This window comes from Zootoca vivipara, chromosome 5, assembly GCF_963506605.1.
Source record: "Zootoca vivipara chromosome 5, rZooViv1.1, whole genome shotgun sequence".
Classification (NCBI taxonomy): Eukaryota; Metazoa; Chordata; class Lepidosauria; order Squamata; family Lacertidae; genus Zootoca; species Zootoca vivipara.
This window is the reverse complement of record NC_083280.1, coordinates 7,448,150-7,466,508: the sequence shown is the minus strand read 5'-3', so window position 1 is coordinate 7,466,508 and position 18,359 is coordinate 7,448,150. Positions and strand designations below refer to the sequence as shown.

The following is an 18,359-nucleotide window of genomic DNA, read 5'->3' as shown; positions in this document are numbered from 1 at the left end:
GACAAAGGGCCTCCTCGGTAGTGGCACCCGCCCTGTGGAATGCCCTCCCAGCAGATGTCAAGGCAATAAGTAAAATATTTGACTTTTAGATGATGATGATGATGATGATAAAAGAAAGATTGAAAGAGAAGACAGCAGCGCCTGCCTGGCATGAAGTGGGCAGCGGGTAGAGGGGCAGAGTACCCAGCGGGGCCGGCGACCGGCAAAAGGAGGCAAAAGCCTACAGCACCCGGTATTCCCAGGCGGTCTCCCATCCAAGTACTAACCAGGCCTGACCCTGCTTAGCTTCCAAGATCAGACGAGATCGGGCGTGTTCAGGGTAGTATGGCCGTAGACGCTGCACCAACCTCCCAACCCAGCCTTTAAGCAAGAGCGCAGGGAAAGCGCCTCCCGCTCGCCCAGTATAATAAATCCTCAGGTGACGCCCACAGCCGTCACATCCAACGGCGGTTAGCCCACTCAACTTATCTCACGTGCTTCTCCCGCCACGCCAAAGGGGTGGCCTCAGGGCGGCGCAGGGCCACTGCTCCCAAATGAGCTGCGGCCGGAGCCCCTCGGCGCTCTCCAGTGGTGCAAGCACGTTTGTGGGCGGCCAGCCGTTGGCCTAGCGATTCTCGGTCTAGCTCATTTTGGGCCCTGGATGCTTTCCACATGCAGCTTTCACGTTGCGTACTTCCTGCCCATTGGTGGCTGCCTTTGAATACAATTTAACTGAACGGCTTGAGGATGCTGTCCACCTGGAGCTCTCATGTGGTGCACTTCATGTCCAGCGGTGCAAGCACATTTGTCGGTGGTCAGCCTTTGGCCTAGCAATTCTCGGCGTAGCTCAGTTTGGGCCATGGATGCTTTCCACATGCAAGCAGGTTGGAAAGGTGCAGGTCAGAAGGAAAGCAAATTAAAAGAAAGATCGAAAGAGCTGGCATGAAATGGGCGGCAAGGGGAAGGGCAGAGTTGAAAGCGGGGCCGCCGACCGGCCAAAGGAAGCAAAAGCCTACAGCACCCGGTATTCCCAGGCGGTCTCCCATCCAAGTACTAACCAGGCCTGACCCTGCTTAGCTTCCGAGATCAGACGAGATCGGGCGCGTTCAGGGTAGTATGGCCGTAGACACTGCACCGGCCTCCCAACCCGGCCTATAAGCAAGAGCGCAGGGAAAGCGCCTCCCCCTGGGCCCTGCATGCTTTCCACATGCACCATTCACGTTGCGTAGCTCCTCTCCATTCGTGGCTGCCTTTCAATACACTTTAACTGAACGGCCTGCGGATGCTTTCCACTTGGAGCTCTCATGTAGTGCACTTCATGTCCAGCAGTTGCTGCCTCAATGATAGACTTCAGCTGAGCTGTGACTTCAAATGCTTCCAAACCGCCCTGAGCGGTGCAGGGGGCGGGGGCGGGGGCGGGGGCTTGCAAAAGAAAAGCAGGTTCAAAAGGTGCGAGTCAGAAGGAAAGCAATGGTGGGGGACAGGAGGCGGGCAGGTGTGGAGGACTCCCTGGTCCTGAATGGGGTAACTGTGCCCCTGAAGGACCAGGTGCGCAGACTGGGAGTCATTTTGGACTCACAGCTCTTCATGGAGGCACAGGTTAATTCTGTGTCCAGGGCGGTTGTCTACCAGCTCCATCTGGAACGCAGGCTGAGACCCTACCTGCCCGCAGACTGTCTCGCCAGAGTGGTGCATGCTCTGGTTATCTCCCGCTTGGACGACTGCAATGCGCTCTACGTGGGGCTACCTTTGAAAGTGACCCGGAAACTGCAATTAATCCAGAATGCGGCAGCTAGACTAGTGACTGGGAGTGGCCGCCGGGACCACATAACACCGGTCCTGAGAGATCTACACTGGCTGCCAGTACGTTTCTGAGCACAATTCAAAGTGTTGGTACTGCACTTTAAAGCCCTAAACGGCCTCGGTCCTGTATACTTGAAGGAGCGCCTCCACCCCCACCATTCAGCCCGGACACTGAGATCCAGCACCGAGGGCCTTCTGGCGGTTCCCTCGTTGTGAGAAGCCAAGTTGCAGGGAACCAGACAAAGGGCCTCCTCGGTAGTGGCACCCGCCCTGTGGAATGCCCTCCGAGCAGATGTCAAGGCAATAAGTAACTATTTGACTTTTAGATGATGATGATGATGATGATGATAAAAGAAAGATTGAAAGAGAAGACAGCAGCGCCTGCCTGGCATGAAGTGGGCGGCGGGTAGAGGGGCAGAGTGCCCAGCGGGGCCGGCGACCGGCCAAAGGAGGCAAAAGCCTACGGCACCCGGTATTCCCAGGCGGTCTCCCATCCAAGTACTAACCAGGCCTGACCCTGCTTAGCTTCCGAGATCAGACGAGATCAGGCGCGTTCAGGGCAGTATGGCCGTAGACACTGCACCGGCCTCCCAACCCGGCCTATAAGCAAGAGCGCAGGGAAAGCGCCTCCCCCTGGGCCCTGCATGCTTTCCACATGCACCATTCACGTTGCGTAGCTCCTCTCCATTCGTGGCTGCCTTTCAATACACTTTAACTGAACGGCCTGCGGATGCTTTCCACTTGGAGCTCTCATGTAGTGCACTTCATGTCCAGCAGTTGCTGCCTCAATGATAGACTTCAGCTGAGCTGTGACTTCAAATGCTTCCAAACCGCCCTGAGCGGTGCAGGGGGCGGGGGCGGGGGCGGGGGCTTGCAAAAGAAAAGCAGGTTCAAAAGGTGCGAGTCAGAAGGAAAGCAATGGTGGGGGACAGGAGGTGGGCAGGTGTGGAGGACTCCCTGGTCCTGAATGGGGAAACTGTGCCCCTGAAGGACCAGGTGCGCAGACTGGGAGTCATTTTGGACTCACAGCTCTTCATGGAGGCACAGGTTAATTCTGTGTCCAGGGCGGTTGTCTACCAGCTCCATCTGGAACGCAGGCTGAGACCCTACCTGCCCGCAGACTGTCTCGCCAGAGTGGTGCATGCTCTGGTTATCTCCCGCTTGGACGACTGCAATGCGCTCTACGTGGGGCTACCTTTGAAAGTGACCCGGAAACTGCAATTAATCCAGAATGCGGCAGCTAGACTAGTGACTGGGAGTGGCCGCCGGGACCACATAACACCGGTCCTGAGAGATCTACACTGGCTGCCAGTACGTTTCTGAGCACAATTCAAAGTGTTGGTACTGCACTTTAAAGCCCTAAACGGCCTCGGTCCTGTATACTTGAAGGAGCGCCTCCACCCCCACCATTCAGCCCGGACACTGAGATCCAGCACCGAGGGCCTTCTGGCGGTTCCCTTGTTGTGAGAAGCCAAGTTGCAGGGAACCAGACAAAGGGCCTCCTCGGTAGTGGCACCCGCCCTGTGGAATGCCCTCCGAGCAGATGTCAAGGCAATAAGTAACTATTTGACTTTTAGATGATGATGATGATGATGATTATAAAAGAAAGATTGAAAGAGAAGACAGCAGCGCCTGCCTGGCATGAAGTGGGCGGCGGGTAGAGGGGCAGAGTGCCCAGCGGGGCCGGCGACCGGCAAAAGGAGGCAAAAGCCTACGGCACCCGGTATTCCCAGGCGGTCTCCCATCCAAGTACTAACCAGGCCTGACCCTGCTTAGCTTCCGAGATCAGACGAGATTGGGCGTGTTCAGGGTAGTATGGCCGTAGACGCTGCACCAACCTCCCAACCCAGCCTTTAAGCAAGAGCGCAGGGAAAGCGCCTCCCGCTCGCCCAGTATAATAAATCCTCAGGTGACGCCCACAGCCGTCACATCCAACGGCGGTTAGCCCACTCAACTTATCTCACGTGCTTCTCCCGCCACGCCAAAGGGGTGGCCTCAGGGCGGCGTAGGGCCACTGCTCCCAAATGAGCTGCGGCCGGAGCCCCTCGGCGCTCTCCAGTGGTGCAAGCACGTTTGTGGGCGGCCAGCCGTTGGCCTAGCGATTCTCGGTCTAGCTCATTTTGGGCCCTGGATGCTTTCCACATGCAGCTTTCACGTTGCGTACTTCCTGCCCATTGGTGGCTGCCTTTGAATACAATTTAACTGAACGGCTTGAGGATGCTGTCCACCTGGAGCTCTCATGTGGTGCACTTCATGTCCAGCAGTTGGCGCTCTCCAGCGGTGCAAGCACATTTGTCGGTGGTCAGCCTTTGGCCTAGCAATTCTCGGCGTAGCTCAGTTTGGGCCATGGATGCTTTCCACATGCAAGCAGGTTGGAAAGGTGCAGGTCAGAAGGAAAGCAAATTAAAAGAAAGATCGAAAGAGCTGGCATAAAATGGGCGGCAAGGGGAAGGGCAGAGTTGAAAGCGGGGCCGCCGACCGGCCAAAGGAAGCAAAAGCCTACAGCACCCGGTATTCCCAGGCGGTCTCCCATCCAAGTACTAACCAGGCCTGACCCTGCTTAGCTTCCGAGATCAGACGAGATCGGGCGCGTTCAGGGTAGTATGGCCGTAGACACTGCACTGGCCTCCCAACCCGGCCTATAAGCAAGAGCGCAGGGAAAGCGCCTCCCCCTGGGCCCTGCATGCTTTCCACATGCACCATTCACGTTGCGTAGCTCCTCTCCATTCGTGGCTGCCTTTCAATACACTTTAACTGAACGGCCTGCGGATGCTTTCCACTTGGAGCTCTCATGTAGTGCACTTCATGTCCAGCAGTTGCTGCCTCAATGATAGACTTCAGCTGAGCTGTGACTTCAAATGCTTCCAAACCGCCCTGAGCGGTGCAGGGGGCGGGGGCGGGGGCTTGCAAAAGAAAAGCAGGTTCAAAAGGTGCGAGTCAGAAGGAAAGCAATGGTGGGGGACAGGAGGCGGGCAGGTGTGGAGGACTCCCTGGTCCTGAATGGGGTAACTGTGCCCCTGAAGGACCAGGTGCGCAGACTGGGAGTCATTTTGGACTCACAGCTCTTCATGGAGGCACAGGTTAATTCTGTGTCCAGGGCGGTTGTCTACCAGCTCCATCTGGAACGCAGGCTGAGACCCTACCTGCCCGCAGACTGTCTCGCCAGAGTGGTGCATGCTCTGGTTATCTCCCGCTTGGACGACTGCAATGCGCTCTACGTGGGGCTACCTTTGAAAGTGACCCGGAAACTGCAATTAATCCAGAATGCGGCAGCTAGACTAGTGACTGGGAGTGGCCGCCGGGACCACATAACACCGGTCCTGAGAGATCTACACTGGCTGCCAGTACGTTTCTGAGCACAATTCAAAGTGTTGGTACTGCACTTTAAAGCCCTAAACGGCCTCGGTCCTGTATACTTGAAGGAGCGCCTCCACCCCCACCATTCAGCCCGGACACTGAGATCCAGCACCGAGGGCCTTCTGGCGGTTCCCTCGTTGTGAGAAGCCAAGTTGCAGGGAACCAGACAAAGGGCCTCCTCGGTAGTGGCACCCGCCCTGTGGAATGCCCTCCGAGCAGATGTCAAGGCAATAAGTAACTATTTGACTTTTAGATGATGATGATGATGATGATGATGATGATAAAAGAAAGATTGAAAGAGAAGACAGCAGCGCCTGCCTGGCATGAAGTGGGCGGCGGGTAGAGGGGAAGAGTGCCCAGCGGGGCCGGCGACCGGCAAAAGGAGGCAAAAGCCTACGGCACCCGGTATTCCCAGGCGGTCTCCCATCCAAGTACTAACCAGGCCTGACCCTGCTTAGCTTCCAAGATCAGACGAGATCGGGCGTGTTCAGGGTAGTATGGCCGTAGACGCTGCACCAACCTCCCAACCCAGCCTTTAAGCAAGAGCGCAGGGAAAGCGCCTCCCGCTCGCCCAGTATAATAAATCCTCAGGTGACGCCCACAGCCGTCACATCCAACGGCGGTTAGCCCACTCAACTTATCTCACGTGCTTCTCCCGCCACGCCAAAGGGGTGGCCTCAGGGCGGCGCAGGGCCACTGCTCCCAAATGAGCTGCGGCCGGAGCCCCTCGGCGCTCTCCAGTGGTGCAAGCACGTTTGTGGGCGGCCAGCCGTTGGCCTAGCGATTCTCGGTCTAGCTCATTTTGGGCCCTGGATGCTTTCCACATGCAGCTTTCACGTTGCGTACTTCCTGCCCATTGGTGGCTGCCTTTGAATATAATTTAACTGAACGGCTTGAGGATGCTGTCCACCTGGAGCTCTCATGTGGTGCACTTCATGTCCAGCAGTTGGCGCTCTCCAGCGGTGCAAGCACATTTGTCGGTGGTCAGCCTTTGGCCTAGCAATTCTCGGCGTAGCTCAGTTTGGGCCATGGATGCTTTCCACATGCAAGCAGGTTGGAAAGGTGCAGGTCAGAAGGAAAGCAAATTAAAAGAAAGATCGAAAGAGCTGGCATGAAATGGGCGGCAAGGGGAAGGGCAGAGTTGAAAGCGGGGCCGCCGACCGGCCAAAGGAAGCAAAAGCCTACAGCACCCGGTATTCCCAGGCGGTCTCCCATCCAAGTACTAACCAGGCCTGACCCTGCTTAGCTTCCGAGATCAGACGAGATCAGGCGCGTTCAGGGTAGTATGGCCGTAGACACTGCACTGGCCTCCCAACCCGGCCTATAAGCAAGAGCGCAGGGAAAGCACCTCCTCCTGGGCCCTGCATGCTTTCCACATGCACCATTCACGTTGCGTAGCTCCTCTCCATTCGTGGCTGCCTTTCAATACACTTTAACTGAACGGCCTGCGGATGCTTTCCACTTGGAGCTCTCATGTAGTGCACTTCATGTCCAGCAGTTGCTGCCTCAATGATAGACTTCAGCTGAGCTGTGACTTCAAATGCTTCCAAACCGCCCTGAGCGGTGCAGGGGGCGGGGGCGGGGGCTTGCAAAAGAAAAGCAGGTTCAAAAGGTGCGAGTCAGAAGGAAAGCAATGGTGGGGGACAGGAGGCGGGCAGGTGTGGAGGACTCCCTGGTCCTGAATGGGGTAACTGTGCCCCTGAAGGACCAGGTGCGCAGACTGGGAGTCATTTTGGACTCACAGCTCTTCATGGAGGCACAGGTTAATTCTGTGTCCAGGGCGGTTGTCTACCAGCTCCATCTGGAACGCAGGCTGAGACCCTACCTGCCCGCAGACTGTCTCGCCAGAGTGGTGCATGCTCTGGTTATCTCCCGCTTGGACGACTGCAATGCGCTCTACGTGGGGCTACCTTTGAAAGTGACCCGGAAACTGCAATTAATCCAGAATGCGGCAGCTAGACTAGTGACTGGGAGTGACCGCCGGGACCACATAACACCGGTCCTGAGAGATCTACACTGGCTGCCAGTACGTTTCTGAGCACAATTCAAAGTGTTGGTACTGCACTTTAAAGCCCTAAACGGCCTCGGTCCTGTATACTTGAAGGAGCGCCTCCACCCCCACCATTCAGCCCGGACACTGAGATCCAGCACCGAGGGCCTTCTGGCGGTTCCCTCGTTGAGAGAAGCCAAGTTGCAGGGAACCAGACAAAGGGCCTCCTCGGTAGTGGCACCCGCCCTGTGGAATGCCCTCCCAGCAGATGTCAAGGCAATAAGTAACTATTTGACTTTTAGATGATGATGATGATGATGATGATAAAAGAAAGATTGAAAGAGAAGACAGCAGCGCCTGCCTGGCATGAAGTGGGCAGCGGGTAGAGGGGCAGAGTACCCAGCGGGGCCGGCGACCGGCAAAAGGAGGCAAAAGCCTACGGCACCCGGTATTCCCAGGCGGTCTCCCATCCAAGTACTAACCAGGCCTGACCCTGCTTAGCTTCCGAGATCAGACGAGATCGGGCGTGTTCAGGGTAGTATGGCCGTAGACGCTGCACCAACCTCCCAACCCAGCCTTTAAGCAAGAGCGCAGGGAAAGCGCCTCCCGCTCGCCCAGTATAATAAATCCTCAGGTGACGCCCACAGCCGTCACATCCAACGGCGGTTAGCCCACTCAACTTATCTCACGTGCTTCTCCCGCCACGCCAAAGGGGTGGCCTCAGGGCGGCGCAGGGCCACTGCTCCCAAATGAGCTGCGGCCGGAGCCCCTCGGCGCTCTCCAGTGGTGCAAGCACGTTTGTGGGCGGCCAGCCGTTGGCCTAGCGATTCTCGGTCTAGCTCATTTTGGGCCCTGGATGCTTTCCACATGCAGCTTTCACGTTGCGTACTTCCTGCCCATTGGTGGCTGCCTTTGAATACAATTTAACTGAACGGCTTGAGGATGCTGTCCACCTGGAGCTCTCATGTGGTGCACTTCATGTCCAGCAGTTGGCGCTCTCCAGCGGTGCAAGCACATTTGTCGGTGGTCAGCCTTTGGCCTAGCAATTCTCGGCGTAGCTCAGTTTGGGCCATGGATGCTTTCCACATGCAAGCAGGTTGGAAAGGTGCAGGTCAGAAGGAAAGCAAATTAAAAGAAAGATCGAAAGAGCTGGCATAAAATGGGCGGCAAGGGGAAGGGCAGAGTTGAAAGCGGGGCCGCCGACCGGCCAAAGGAAGCAAAAGCCTACAGCACCCGGTATTCCCAGGCGGTCTCCCATCCAAGTACTAACCAGGCCTGACCCTGCTTAGCTTCCGAGATCAGACGAGATCGGGCGCGTTCAGGGTAGTATGGCCGTAGACACTGCACCGGCCTCCCAACCCGGCCTATAAGCAAGAGCGCAGGGAAAGCGCCTCCCCCTGGGCCCTGCATGCTTTCCACATGCACCATTCACGTTGCGTAGCTCCTCTCCATTCGTGGCTGCCTTTCAATACACTTTAACTGAACGGCCTGCGGATGCTTTCCACTTGGAGCTCTCATGTAGTGCACTTCATGTCCAGCAGTTGCTGCCTCAATGATAGACTTCAGCTGAGCTGTGACTTCAAATGCTTCCAAACCGCCCTGAGCGGTGCAGGGGGCGGGGGCGGGGGCTTGCAAAAGAAAAGCAGGTTCAAAAGGTGCGAGTCAGAAGGAAAGCAATGGTGGGGGACAGGAGGCGGGCAGGTGTGGAGGACTCCCTGGTCCTGAATGGGGTAACTGTGCCCCTGAAGGACCAGGTGCGCAGACTGGGAGTCATTTTGGACTCACAGCTCTTCATGGAGGCACAGGTTAATTCTGTGTCCAGGGCGGTTGTCTACCAGCTCCATCTGGAACGCAGGCTGAGACCCTACCTGCCCGCAGACTGTCTCGCCAGAGTGGTGCATGCTCTGGTTATCTCCCGCTTGGACGACTGCAATGCGCTCTACGTGGGGCTACCTTTGAAAGTGACCCGGAAACTGCAATTAATCCAGAATGCGGCAGCTAGACTAGTGACTGGGAGTGGCCGCCGGGACCACATAACACCGGTCCTGAGAGATCTACACTGGCTGCCAGTACGTTTCTGAGCACAATTCAAAGTGTTGGTACTGCACTTTAAAGCCCTAAACGGCCTCGGTCCTGTATACTTGAAGGAGCGCCTCCACCCCCACCATTCAGCCCGGACACTGAGATCCAGCACCGAGGGCCTTCTGGCGGTTCCCTCGTTGTGAGAAGCCAAGTTGCAGGGAACCAGACAAAGGGCCTCCTCGGTAGTGGCACCCGCCCTGTGGAATGCCCTCCGAGCAGATGTCAAGGCAATAAGTAACTATTTGACTTTTAGATGATGATGATGATGATGATGATGATGATGATAAAAGAAAGATTGAAAGAGAAGACAGCAGCGCCTGCCTGGCATGAAGTGGGCGGCGGGTAGAGGGGAAGAGTGCCCAGCGGGGCCGGCGACCGGCAAAAGGAGGCAAAAGCCTACGGCACCCGGTATTCCCAGGCGGTCTCCCATCCAAGTACTAACCAGGCCTGACCCTGCTTAGCTTCCGAGATCAGACGAGATCGGGCGTGTTCAGGGTAGTATGGCCGTAGACGCTGCACCAACCTCCCAACCCAGCCTTTAAGCAAGAGCGCAGGGAAAGCGCCTCCCGCTCGCCCAGTATAATAAATCCTCAGGTGACGCCCACAGCCGTCACATCCAACGGCGGTTAGCCCACTCAACTTATCTCACGTGCTTCTCCCGCCACGCCAAAGGGGTGGCCTCAGGGCGGCGCAGGGCCACTGCTCCCAAATGAGCTGCGGCCGGAGCCCCTCGGCGCTCTCCAGTGGTGCAAGCACGTTTGTGGGCGGCCAGCCGTTGGCCTAGCGATTCTCGGTCTAGCTCATTTTGGGCCCTGGATGCTTTCCACATGCAGCTTTCACGTTGCGTACTTCCTGCCCATTGGTGGCTGCCTTTGAATATAATTTAACTGAACGGCTTGAGGATGCTGTCCACCTGGAGCTCTCATGTGGTGCACTTCATGTCCAGCAGTTGGCGCTCTCCAGCGGTGCAAGCACATTTGTCGGTGGTCAGCCTTTGGCCTAGCAATTCTCGGCGTAGCTCAGTTTGGGCCATGGATGCTTTCCACATGCAAGCAGGTTGGAAAGGTGCAGGTCAGAAGGAAAGCAAATTAAAAGAAAGATCGAAAGAGCTGGCATGAAATGGGCGGCAAGGGGAAGGGCAGAGTTGAAAGCGGGGCCGCCGACCGGCCAAAGGAAGCAAAAGCCTACAGCACCCGGTATTCCCAGGCGGTCTCCCATCCAAGTACTAACCAGGCCTGACCCTGCTTAGCTTCCGAGATCAGACGAGATCGGGCGCGTTCAGGGTAGTATGGCCGTAGACACTGCACCGGCCTCCCAACCCGGCCTATAAGCAAGAGCGCAGGGAAAGCGCCTCCCCCTGGGCCCTGCATGCTTTCCACATGCACCATTCACGTTGCGTAGCTCCTCTCCATTCGTGGCTGCCTTTCAATACACTTTAACTGAACGGCCTGCGGATGCTTTCCACTTGGAGCTCTCATGTAGTGCACTTCATGTCCAGCAGTTGCTGCCTCAATGATAGACTTCAGCTGAGCTGTGACTTCAAATGCTTCCAAACCGCCCTGAGCGGTGCAGGGGGCGGGGGCGGGGGCTTGCAAAAGAAAAGCAGGTTCAAAAGGTGCGAGTCAGAAGGAAAGCAATGGTGGGGGACAGGAGGCGGGCAGGTGTGGAGGACTCCCTGGTCCTGAATGGGGTAACTGTGCCCCTGAAGGACCAGGTGCGCAGACTGGGAGTCATTTTGGACTCACAGCTCTTCATGGAGGCACAGGTTAATTCTGTGTCCAGGGCGGTTGTCTACCAGCTCCATCTGGAACGCAGGCTGAGACCCTACCTGCCCGCAGACTGTCTCGCCAGAGTGGTGCATGCTCTGGTTATCTCCCGCTTGGACGACTGCAATGCGCTCTACGTGGGGCTACCTTTGAAAGTGACCCGGAAACTGCAATTAATCCAGAATGCGGCAGCTAGACTAGTGACTGGGAGTGACCGCCGGGACCACATAACACCGGTCCTGAGAGATCTACACTGGCTGCCAGTACGTTTCTGAGCACAATTCAAAGTGTTGGTACTGCACTTTAAAGCCCTAAACGGCCTCGGTCCTGTATACTTGAAGGAGCGCCTCCACCCCCACCATTCAGCCCGGACACTGAGATCCAGCACCGAGGGCCTTCTGGCGGTTCCCTCGTTGAGAGAAGCCAAGTTGCAGGGAACCAGACAAAGGGCCTCCTCGGTAGTGGCACCCGCCCTGTGGAATGCCCTCCCAGCAGATGTCAAGGCAATAAGTAACTATTTGACTTTTAAATGATGATGATGATGATGATGATGATAAAAGAAAGATTGAAAGAGAAGACAGCAGCGCCTGCCTGGCATGAAGTGGGCAGCGGGTAGAGGGGCAGAGTACCCAGCGGGGCCGGCGACCGGCAAAAGGAGGCAAAAGCCTACGGCACCCGGTATTCCCAGGCGGTCCCCCATCCAAGTACTAACCAGGCCTGACCCTGCTTAGCTTCCGAGATCAGACGAGATCGGGCGTGTTCAGGGTAGTATGGCCGTAGACGCTGCACCAACCTCCCAACCCAGCCTTTAAGCAAGAGCGCAGGGAAAGCGCCTCCCGCTCGCCCAGTATAATAAATCCTCAGGTGACGCCCACAGCCGTCACATCCAACGGCGGTTAGCCCACTCAACTTATCTCACGTGCTTCTCCCGCCACGCCAAAGGGGTGGCCTCAGGGCGGCGCAGGGCCACTGCTCCCAAATGAGCTGCGGCCGGAGCCCCTCGGCGCTCTCCAGTGGTGCAAGCACGTTTGTGGGCGGCCAGCCGTTGGCCTAGCGATTCTCGGTCTAGCTCATTTTGGGCCCTGGATGCTTTCCACATGCAGCTTTCACGTTGCGTACTTCCTGCCCATTGGTGGCTGCCTTTGAATACAATTTAACTGAACGGCTTGAGGATGCTGTCCACCTGGAGCTCTCATGTGGTGCACTTCATGTCCAGCAGTTGGCGCTCTCCAGCGGTGCAAGCACATTTGTCGGTGGTCAGCCTTTGGCCTAGCAATTCTCGGCGTAGCTCAGTTTGGGCCATGGATGCTTTCCACATGCAAGCAGGTTGGAAAGGTGCAGGTCAGAAGGAAAGCAAATTAAAAGAAAGATCGAAAGAGCTGGCATGAAATGGGCGGCAAGGGGAAGGGCAGAGTTGAAAGCGGGGCCGCCGACCGGCCAAAGGAAGCAAAAGCCTACAGCACCCGGTATTCCCAGGCGGTCTCCCATCCAAGTACTAACCAGGCCTGACCCTGCTTAGCTTCCGAGATCAGACGAGATCGGGCGCGTTCAGGGTAGTATGGCCGTAGACACTGCACCGGCCTCCCAACCCGGCCTATAAGCAAGAGCGCAGGGAAAGCGCCTCCCCCTGGGCCCTGCATGCTTTCCACATGCACCATTCACGTTGCGTAGCTCCTCTCCATTCGTGGCTGCCTTTCAATACACTTTAACTGAACGGCCTGCGGATGCTTTCCACTTGGAGCTCTCATGTAGTGCACTTCATGTCCAGCAGTTGCTGCCTCAATGATAGACTTCAGCTGAGCTGTGACTTCAAATGCTTCCAAACCGCCCTGAGCGGTGCAGGGGGCGGGGGCGGGGGCTTGCAAAAGAAAAGCAGGTTCAAAAGGTGCGAGTCAGAAGGAAAGCAATGGTGGGGGACAGGAGGCGGGCAGGTGTGGAGGACTCCCTGGTCCTGAATGGGGTAACTGTGCCCCTGAAGGACCAGGTGCGCAGACTGGGAGTCATTTTGGACTCACAGCTCTTCATGGAGGCACAGGTTAATTCTGTGTCCAGGGCGGTTGTCTACCAGCTCCATCTGGAACGCAGGCTGAGACCCTACCTGCCCGCAGACTGTCTCGCCAGAGTGGTGCATGCTCTGGTTATCTCCCGCTTGGACGACTGCAATGCGCTCTACGTGGGGCTACCTTTGAAAGTGACCCGGAAACTGCAATTAATCCAGAATGCGGCAGCTAGACTAGTGACTGGGAGTGGCCGCCGGGACCACATAACACCGGTCCTGAGAGATCTACACTGGCTGCCAGTACGTTTCTGAGCACAATTCAAAGTGTTGGTACTGCACTTTAAAGCCCTAAACGGCCTCGGTCCTGTATACTTGAAGGAGCGCCTCCACCCCCACCATTCAGCCCGGACACTGAGATCCAGCACCGAGGGCCTTCTGGCGGTTCCCTCGTTGTGAGAAGCCAAGTTGCAGGGAACCAGACAAAGGGCCTCCTCGGTAGTGGCACCCGCCCTGTGGAATGCCCTCCGAGCAGATGTCAAGGCAATAAGTAACTATTTGACTTTTAGATGATGATGATGATGATGATGATAAAAGAAAGATTGAAAGAGAAGACAGCAGCGCCTGCCTGGCATGAAGTGGGCGGCGGGTAGAGGGGCAGAGTGCCCAGCAGGGCCGGCGACCGGCAAAAGGAGGCAAAAGCCTACGGCACCCGGTATTCCCAGGCGGTCTCCCATCCAAGTACTAACCAGGCCTGACCCTGCTTAGCTTCCGAGATCAGACGAGATCGGGTGTGTTCAGGGTAGTATGGCCGTAGACGCTGCACCAACCTCCCAACCCAGCCTTTAAGCAAGAGCGCAGGGAAAGCGCCTCCCGCTCGCCCAGTATAATAAATCCTCAGGTGACGCCCACAGCCGTCACATCCAACGGCGGTTAGCCCACTCAACTTATCTCACGTGCTTCTCCCGCCACGCCAAAGGGGTGGCCTCAGGGCGGCGCAGGGCCACTGCTCCCAAATGAGCTGCGGCCGGAGCCCCTCGGCGCTCTCCAGTGGTGCAAGCACGTTTGTGGGCGGCCAGCCGTTGGCCTAGCGATTCTCGGTCTAGCTCATTTTGGGCCCTGGATGCTTTCCACATGCAGCTTTCACGTTGCGTACTTCCTGCCCATTGGTGGCTGCCTTTGAATACAATTTAACTGAACGGCTTGAGGATGCTGTCCACCTGGAGCTCTCATGTGGTGCACTTCATGTCCAGCGGTGCAAGCACATTTGTCGGTGGTCAGCCTTTGGCCTAGCAATTCTCGGCGTAGCTCAGTTTGGGCCATGGATGCTTTCCACATGCAAGCAGGTTGGAAAGGTGCAGGTCAGAAGGAAAGCAAATTAAAAGAAAGATCGAAAGAGCTGGCATGAAATGGGCGGCAAGGGGAAGGGCAGAGTTGAAAGCGGGGCCGCCGACCGGCCAAAGGAAGCAAAAGCCTACAGCACCCGGTATTCCCAGGCGGTCTCCCATCCAAGTACTAACCAGGCCTGACCCTGCTTAGCTTCCGAGATCAGACGAGATCAGGCGCGTTCAGGGTAGTATGGCCGTAGACACTGCACCGGCCTCCCAACCCGGCCTATAAGCAAGAGCGCAGGGAAAGCGCCTCCCCCTGGGCCCTGCATGCTTTCCACATGCACCATTCACGTTGCGTAGCTCCTCTCCATTCGTGGCTGCCTTTCAATACACTTTAACTGAACGGCCTGCGGATGCTTTCCACTTGGAGCTCTCATGTAGTGCACTTCATGTCCAGCAGTTGCTGCCTCAATGATAGACTTCAGCTGAGCTGTGACTTCAAATGCTTCCAAACCGCCCTGAGCGGTGCAGGGGGCGGGGGCGGGGGCTTGCAAAGGAAAAGCAGGTTCAAAAGGTGCGAGTCAGAAGGAAAGCAATGGTGGGGGACAGGAGGCGGGCAGGTGTGGAGGACTCCCTGGTCCTGAATGGGGTAACTGTGCCCCTGAAGGACCAGGTGCGCAGACTGGGAGTCATTTTGGACTCACAGCTCTTCATGGAGGCACAGGTTAATTCTGTGTCCAGGGCGGTTGTCTACCAGCTCCATCTGGAACGCAGGCTGAGACCCTACCTGCCCGCAGACTGTCTCGCCAGAGTGGTGCATGCTCTGGTTATCTCCCGCTTGGACGACTGCAATGCGCTCTACGTGGGGCTACCTTTGAAAGTGACCCGGAAACTGCAATTAATCCAGAATGCGGCAGCTAGACTAGTGACTGGGAGTGGCCGCCGGGACCACATAACACCGGTCCTGAGAGATCTACACTGGCTGCCAGTACGTTTCTGAGCACAATTCAAAGTGTTGGTACTGCACTTTAAAGCCCTAAACGGCCTCGGTCCTGTATACTTGAAGGAGCGCCTCCACCCCCACCATTCAGCCCGGACACTGAGATCCAGCACCGAGGGCCTTCTGGCGGTTCCCTCGTTGTGAGAAGCCAAGTTGCAGGGAACCAGACAAAGGGCCTCCTCGGTAGTGGCACCCGCCCTGTGGAATGCCCTCCGAGCAGATGTCAAGGCAATAAGTAACTATTTGACTTTTAGATGATGATGATGATGATGATGATGATAAAAGAAAGATTGAAAGAGAAGACAGCAGCGCCTGCCTGGCATGAAGTGGGCGGCGGGTAGAGGGGCAGAGTGCCCAGCAGGGCCGGCGACCGGCCAAAGGAGGCAAAAGCCTACGGCACCCGGTATTCCCAGGCGGTCTCCCATCCAAGTACTAACCAGGCCTGACCCTGCTTAGCTTCCGAGATCAGACAAGATCGGGCGTGTTCAGGGTAGTATGGCCGTAGACGCTGCACCAACCTCCCAACCCAGCCTTTAAGCAAGAGCGCAGGGAAAGCGCCTCCCGCTCGCCCAGTATAATAAATCCTCAGGTGACGCCCACAGCCGTCACATCCAACGGCGGTTAGCCCACTCAACTTATCTCACGTGCTTCTCCCGCCACGCCAAAGGGGTGGCCTCAGGGCGGCACAGGGCCACTGCTCCCAAATGAGCTGCGGCCGGAGCCCCTCGGCGCTCTCCAGTGGTGCAAGCACGTTTGTGGGCGGCCAGCCGTTGGCCTAGCGATTCTCGGTCTAGCTCATTTTGGGCCCTGGATGCTTTCCACATGCAGCTTTCACGTTGCGTACTTCCTGCCCATTGGTGGCTGCCTTTGAATACAATTTAACTGAACGGCTTGAGGATGCTGTCCACCTGGAGCTCTCATGTGGTGCACTTCATGTCCAGCAGTTGGCGCTCTCCAGCGGTGCAAGCACATTTGTCGGTGGTCAGCCTTTGGCCTAGCAATTCTCGGCGTAGCTCAGTTTGGGCCATGGATGCTTTCCACATGCAAGCAGGTTGGAAAGGTGCAGGTCAGAAGGAAAGCAAATTAAAAGAAAGATCGAAAGAGCTGGCATGAAATGGGCGGCAAGGGGAAGGGCAGAGTTGAAAGCGGGGCCGCCGACCGGCCAAAGGAAGCAAATGCCTACAGCACCCGGTATTCCCAGGCGGTCTCCCATCCAAGTACTAACCAGGCCTGACCCTGCTTAGCTTCCGAGATCAGACGAGATCAGGCGCGTTCAGGGTAGTATGGCCGTAGACACTGCACCGGCCTCCCAACCCGGCCTATAAGCAAGAGCGCAGGGAAAGCGCCTCCCCCTGGGCCCTGCATGCTTTCCACATGCACCATTCACGTTGCGTAGCTCCTCTCCATTCGTGGCTGCCTTTCAATACACTTTAACTGAACGGCCTGCGGATGCTTTCCACTTGGAGCTCTCATGTAGTGCACTTCATGTCCAGCAGTTGCTGCCTCAATGATAGACTTCAGCTGAGCTGTGACTTCAAATGCTTCCAAACCGCCCTGAGCGGTGCAGGGGGCGGGGGCGGGGGCTTGCAAAAGAAAAGCAGGTTCAAAAGGTGCGAGTCAGAAGGAAAGCAATGGTGGGGGACAGGAGGCGGGCAGGTGTGGAGGACTCCCTGGTCCTGAATGGGGTAACTGTGCCCCTGAAGGACCAGGTGCGCAGACTGGGAGTCATTTTGGACTCACAGCTCTTCATGGAGGCACAGGTTAATTCTGTGTCCAGGGCGGTTGTCTACCAGCTCCATCTGGAACGCAGGCTGAGACCCTACCTGCCCGCAGACTGTCTCGCCAGAGTGGTGCATGCTCTGGTTATCTCCCGCTTGGACGACTGCAATGCGCTCTACGTGGGGCTACCTTTGAAAGTGACCCGGAAACTGCAATTAATCCAGAATGCGGCAGCTAGACTAGTGACTGGGAGTGGCCGCCGGGACCACATAACACCGGTCCTGAGAGATCTACACTGGCTGCCAGTACGTTTCTGAGCACAATTCAAAGTGTTGGTACTGCACTTTAAAGCCCTAAACGGCCTCGGTCCTGTATACTTGAAGGAGCGCCTCCACCCCCACCATTCAGCCCGGACACTGAGATCCAGCACCGAGGGCCTTCTGGCGGTTCCCTCGTTGTGAGAAGCCAAGTTGCAGGGAACCAGACAAAGGGCCTCCTCGGTAGTGGCACCCGCCCTGTGGAATGCCCTCCGAGCAGATGTCAAGGCAATAAGTAACTATTTGACTTTTAGATGATGATGATGATGATGATGATGATGATGATAAAAGAAAGATTGAAAGAGAAGACAGCAGCGCCTGCCTGGCATGAAGTGGGCGGCGGGTAGAGGGGCAGAGTGCCCAGCAGGGCCGGCGACCGGCCAAAGGAGGCAAAAGCCTACGGCACCCGGTATTCCCAGGCGGTCTCCCATCCAAGTACTAACCAGGCCTGACCCTGCTTAGCTTCCGAGATCAGACAAGATCGGGCGTGTTCAGGGTAGTATGGCCGTAGACGCTGCACCAACCTCCCAACCCAGCCTTTAAGCAAGAGCGCAGGGAAAGCGCCTCCCGCTCGCCCAGTATAATAAATCCTCAGGTGACGCCCACAGCCGTCACATCCAACGGCGGTTAGCCCACTCAACTTATCTCACGTGCTTCTCCCGCCACGCCAAAGGGGTGGCCTCAGGGCGGCGCAGGGCCACTGCTCCCAAATGAGCTGCGGCCGGAGCCCCTCGGCGCTCTCCAGTGGTGCAAGCACGTTTGTGGGCGGCCAGCCGTTGGCCTAGCGATTCTCGGTCTAGCTCATTTTGGGCCCTGGATGCTTTCCACATGCAGCTTTCACGTTGCGTACTTCCTGCCCATTGGTGGCTGCCTTTGAATACAATTTAACTGAACGGCTTGAGGATGCTGTCCACCTGGAGCTCTCATGTGGTGCACTTCATGTCCAGCAGTTGGCGCTCTCCAGCGGTGCAAGCACATTTGTCGGTGGTCAGCCTTTGGCCTAGCAATTCTCGGCGTAG

The 18,359-nt window shown here is 56.8% G+C and overlaps 18 non-coding genes across 18 annotated transcripts; all 18 read right to left on the bottom strand.

The window, feature by feature from the left end:
* Nucleotides 1–217: 217 nt before the first annotated feature.
* On the bottom strand, nt 218–336 carry LOC132592225 (5S ribosomal RNA). The gene has a single exon (XR_009557698.1). It is a non-coding gene; the product is annotated as a 5S ribosomal RNA (ribosomal RNA).
* Nucleotides 337–988: 652 nt separating this feature from the next.
* On the bottom strand, nt 989–1,107 carry LOC132592200 (5S ribosomal RNA). The gene has a single exon (XR_009557673.1). It is a non-coding gene; the product is annotated as a 5S ribosomal RNA (ribosomal RNA).
* A 1,132-nt stretch (nt 1,108–2,239) lies between these two features.
* Nucleotides 2,240–2,358, bottom strand: LOC132592212 (5S ribosomal RNA). The gene has a single exon (XR_009557685.1). It is a non-coding gene; the product is annotated as a 5S ribosomal RNA (ribosomal RNA).
* Nucleotides 2,359–3,490: 1,132 nt separating this feature from the next.
* On the bottom strand, nt 3,491–3,609 carry LOC132592226 (5S ribosomal RNA). The gene has a single exon (XR_009557699.1). It is a non-coding gene; the product is annotated as a 5S ribosomal RNA (ribosomal RNA).
* Nucleotides 3,610–4,278: 669 nt separating this feature from the next.
* LOC132592199 (5S ribosomal RNA) lies at nt 4,279–4,397 on the bottom strand. Its single transcript, XR_009557672.1, has one exon. It is a non-coding gene; the product is annotated as a 5S ribosomal RNA (ribosomal RNA).
* A 1,132-nt stretch (nt 4,398–5,529) lies between these two features.
* On the bottom strand, nt 5,530–5,648 carry LOC132592219 (5S ribosomal RNA). The gene has a single exon (XR_009557692.1). It is a non-coding gene; the product is annotated as a 5S ribosomal RNA (ribosomal RNA).
* A 669-nt stretch (nt 5,649–6,317) lies between these two features.
* Nucleotides 6,318–6,436, bottom strand: LOC132592216 (5S ribosomal RNA). Its single transcript, XR_009557689.1, has one exon. It is a non-coding gene; the product is annotated as a 5S ribosomal RNA (ribosomal RNA).
* Nucleotides 6,437–7,562: 1,126 nt separating this feature from the next.
* On the bottom strand, nt 7,563–7,681 carry LOC132592208 (5S ribosomal RNA). The gene has a single exon (XR_009557681.1). It is a non-coding gene; the product is annotated as a 5S ribosomal RNA (ribosomal RNA).
* A 669-nt stretch (nt 7,682–8,350) lies between these two features.
* On the bottom strand, nt 8,351–8,469 carry LOC132592198 (5S ribosomal RNA). Its single transcript, XR_009557671.1, has one exon. It is a non-coding gene; the product is annotated as a 5S ribosomal RNA (ribosomal RNA).
* A 1,135-nt stretch (nt 8,470–9,604) lies between these two features.
* Nucleotides 9,605–9,723, bottom strand: LOC118094107 (5S ribosomal RNA). Its single transcript, XR_004693718.1, has one exon. It is a non-coding gene; the product is annotated as a 5S ribosomal RNA (ribosomal RNA).
* Nucleotides 9,724–10,392: 669 nt separating this feature from the next.
* On the bottom strand, nt 10,393–10,511 carry LOC132592197 (5S ribosomal RNA). The gene has a single exon (XR_009557670.1). It is a non-coding gene; the product is annotated as a 5S ribosomal RNA (ribosomal RNA).
* Nucleotides 10,512–11,640: 1,129 nt separating this feature from the next.
* On the bottom strand, nt 11,641–11,759 carry LOC132592209 (5S ribosomal RNA). The gene has a single exon (XR_009557682.1). It is a non-coding gene; the product is annotated as a 5S ribosomal RNA (ribosomal RNA).
* A 669-nt stretch (nt 11,760–12,428) lies between these two features.
* Nucleotides 12,429–12,547, bottom strand: LOC132592196 (5S ribosomal RNA). Its single transcript, XR_009557669.1, has one exon. It is a non-coding gene; the product is annotated as a 5S ribosomal RNA (ribosomal RNA).
* A 1,126-nt stretch (nt 12,548–13,673) lies between these two features.
* On the bottom strand, nt 13,674–13,792 carry LOC132592193 (5S ribosomal RNA). Its single transcript, XR_009557666.1, has one exon. It is a non-coding gene; the product is annotated as a 5S ribosomal RNA (ribosomal RNA).
* A 652-nt stretch (nt 13,793–14,444) lies between these two features.
* Nucleotides 14,445–14,563, bottom strand: LOC132592215 (5S ribosomal RNA). Its single transcript, XR_009557688.1, has one exon. It is a non-coding gene; the product is annotated as a 5S ribosomal RNA (ribosomal RNA).
* A 1,129-nt stretch (nt 14,564–15,692) lies between these two features.
* LOC132592223 (5S ribosomal RNA) lies at nt 15,693–15,811 on the bottom strand. The gene has a single exon (XR_009557696.1). It is a non-coding gene; the product is annotated as a 5S ribosomal RNA (ribosomal RNA).
* Nucleotides 15,812–16,480: 669 nt separating this feature from the next.
* Nucleotides 16,481–16,599, bottom strand: LOC132592218 (5S ribosomal RNA). The gene has a single exon (XR_009557691.1). It is a non-coding gene; the product is annotated as a 5S ribosomal RNA (ribosomal RNA).
* A 1,135-nt stretch (nt 16,600–17,734) lies between these two features.
* Nucleotides 17,735–17,853, bottom strand: LOC132592222 (5S ribosomal RNA). The gene has a single exon (XR_009557695.1). It is a non-coding gene; the product is annotated as a 5S ribosomal RNA (ribosomal RNA).
* Between the last annotated feature and the right edge of the window lie 506 nt (nt 17,854–18,359).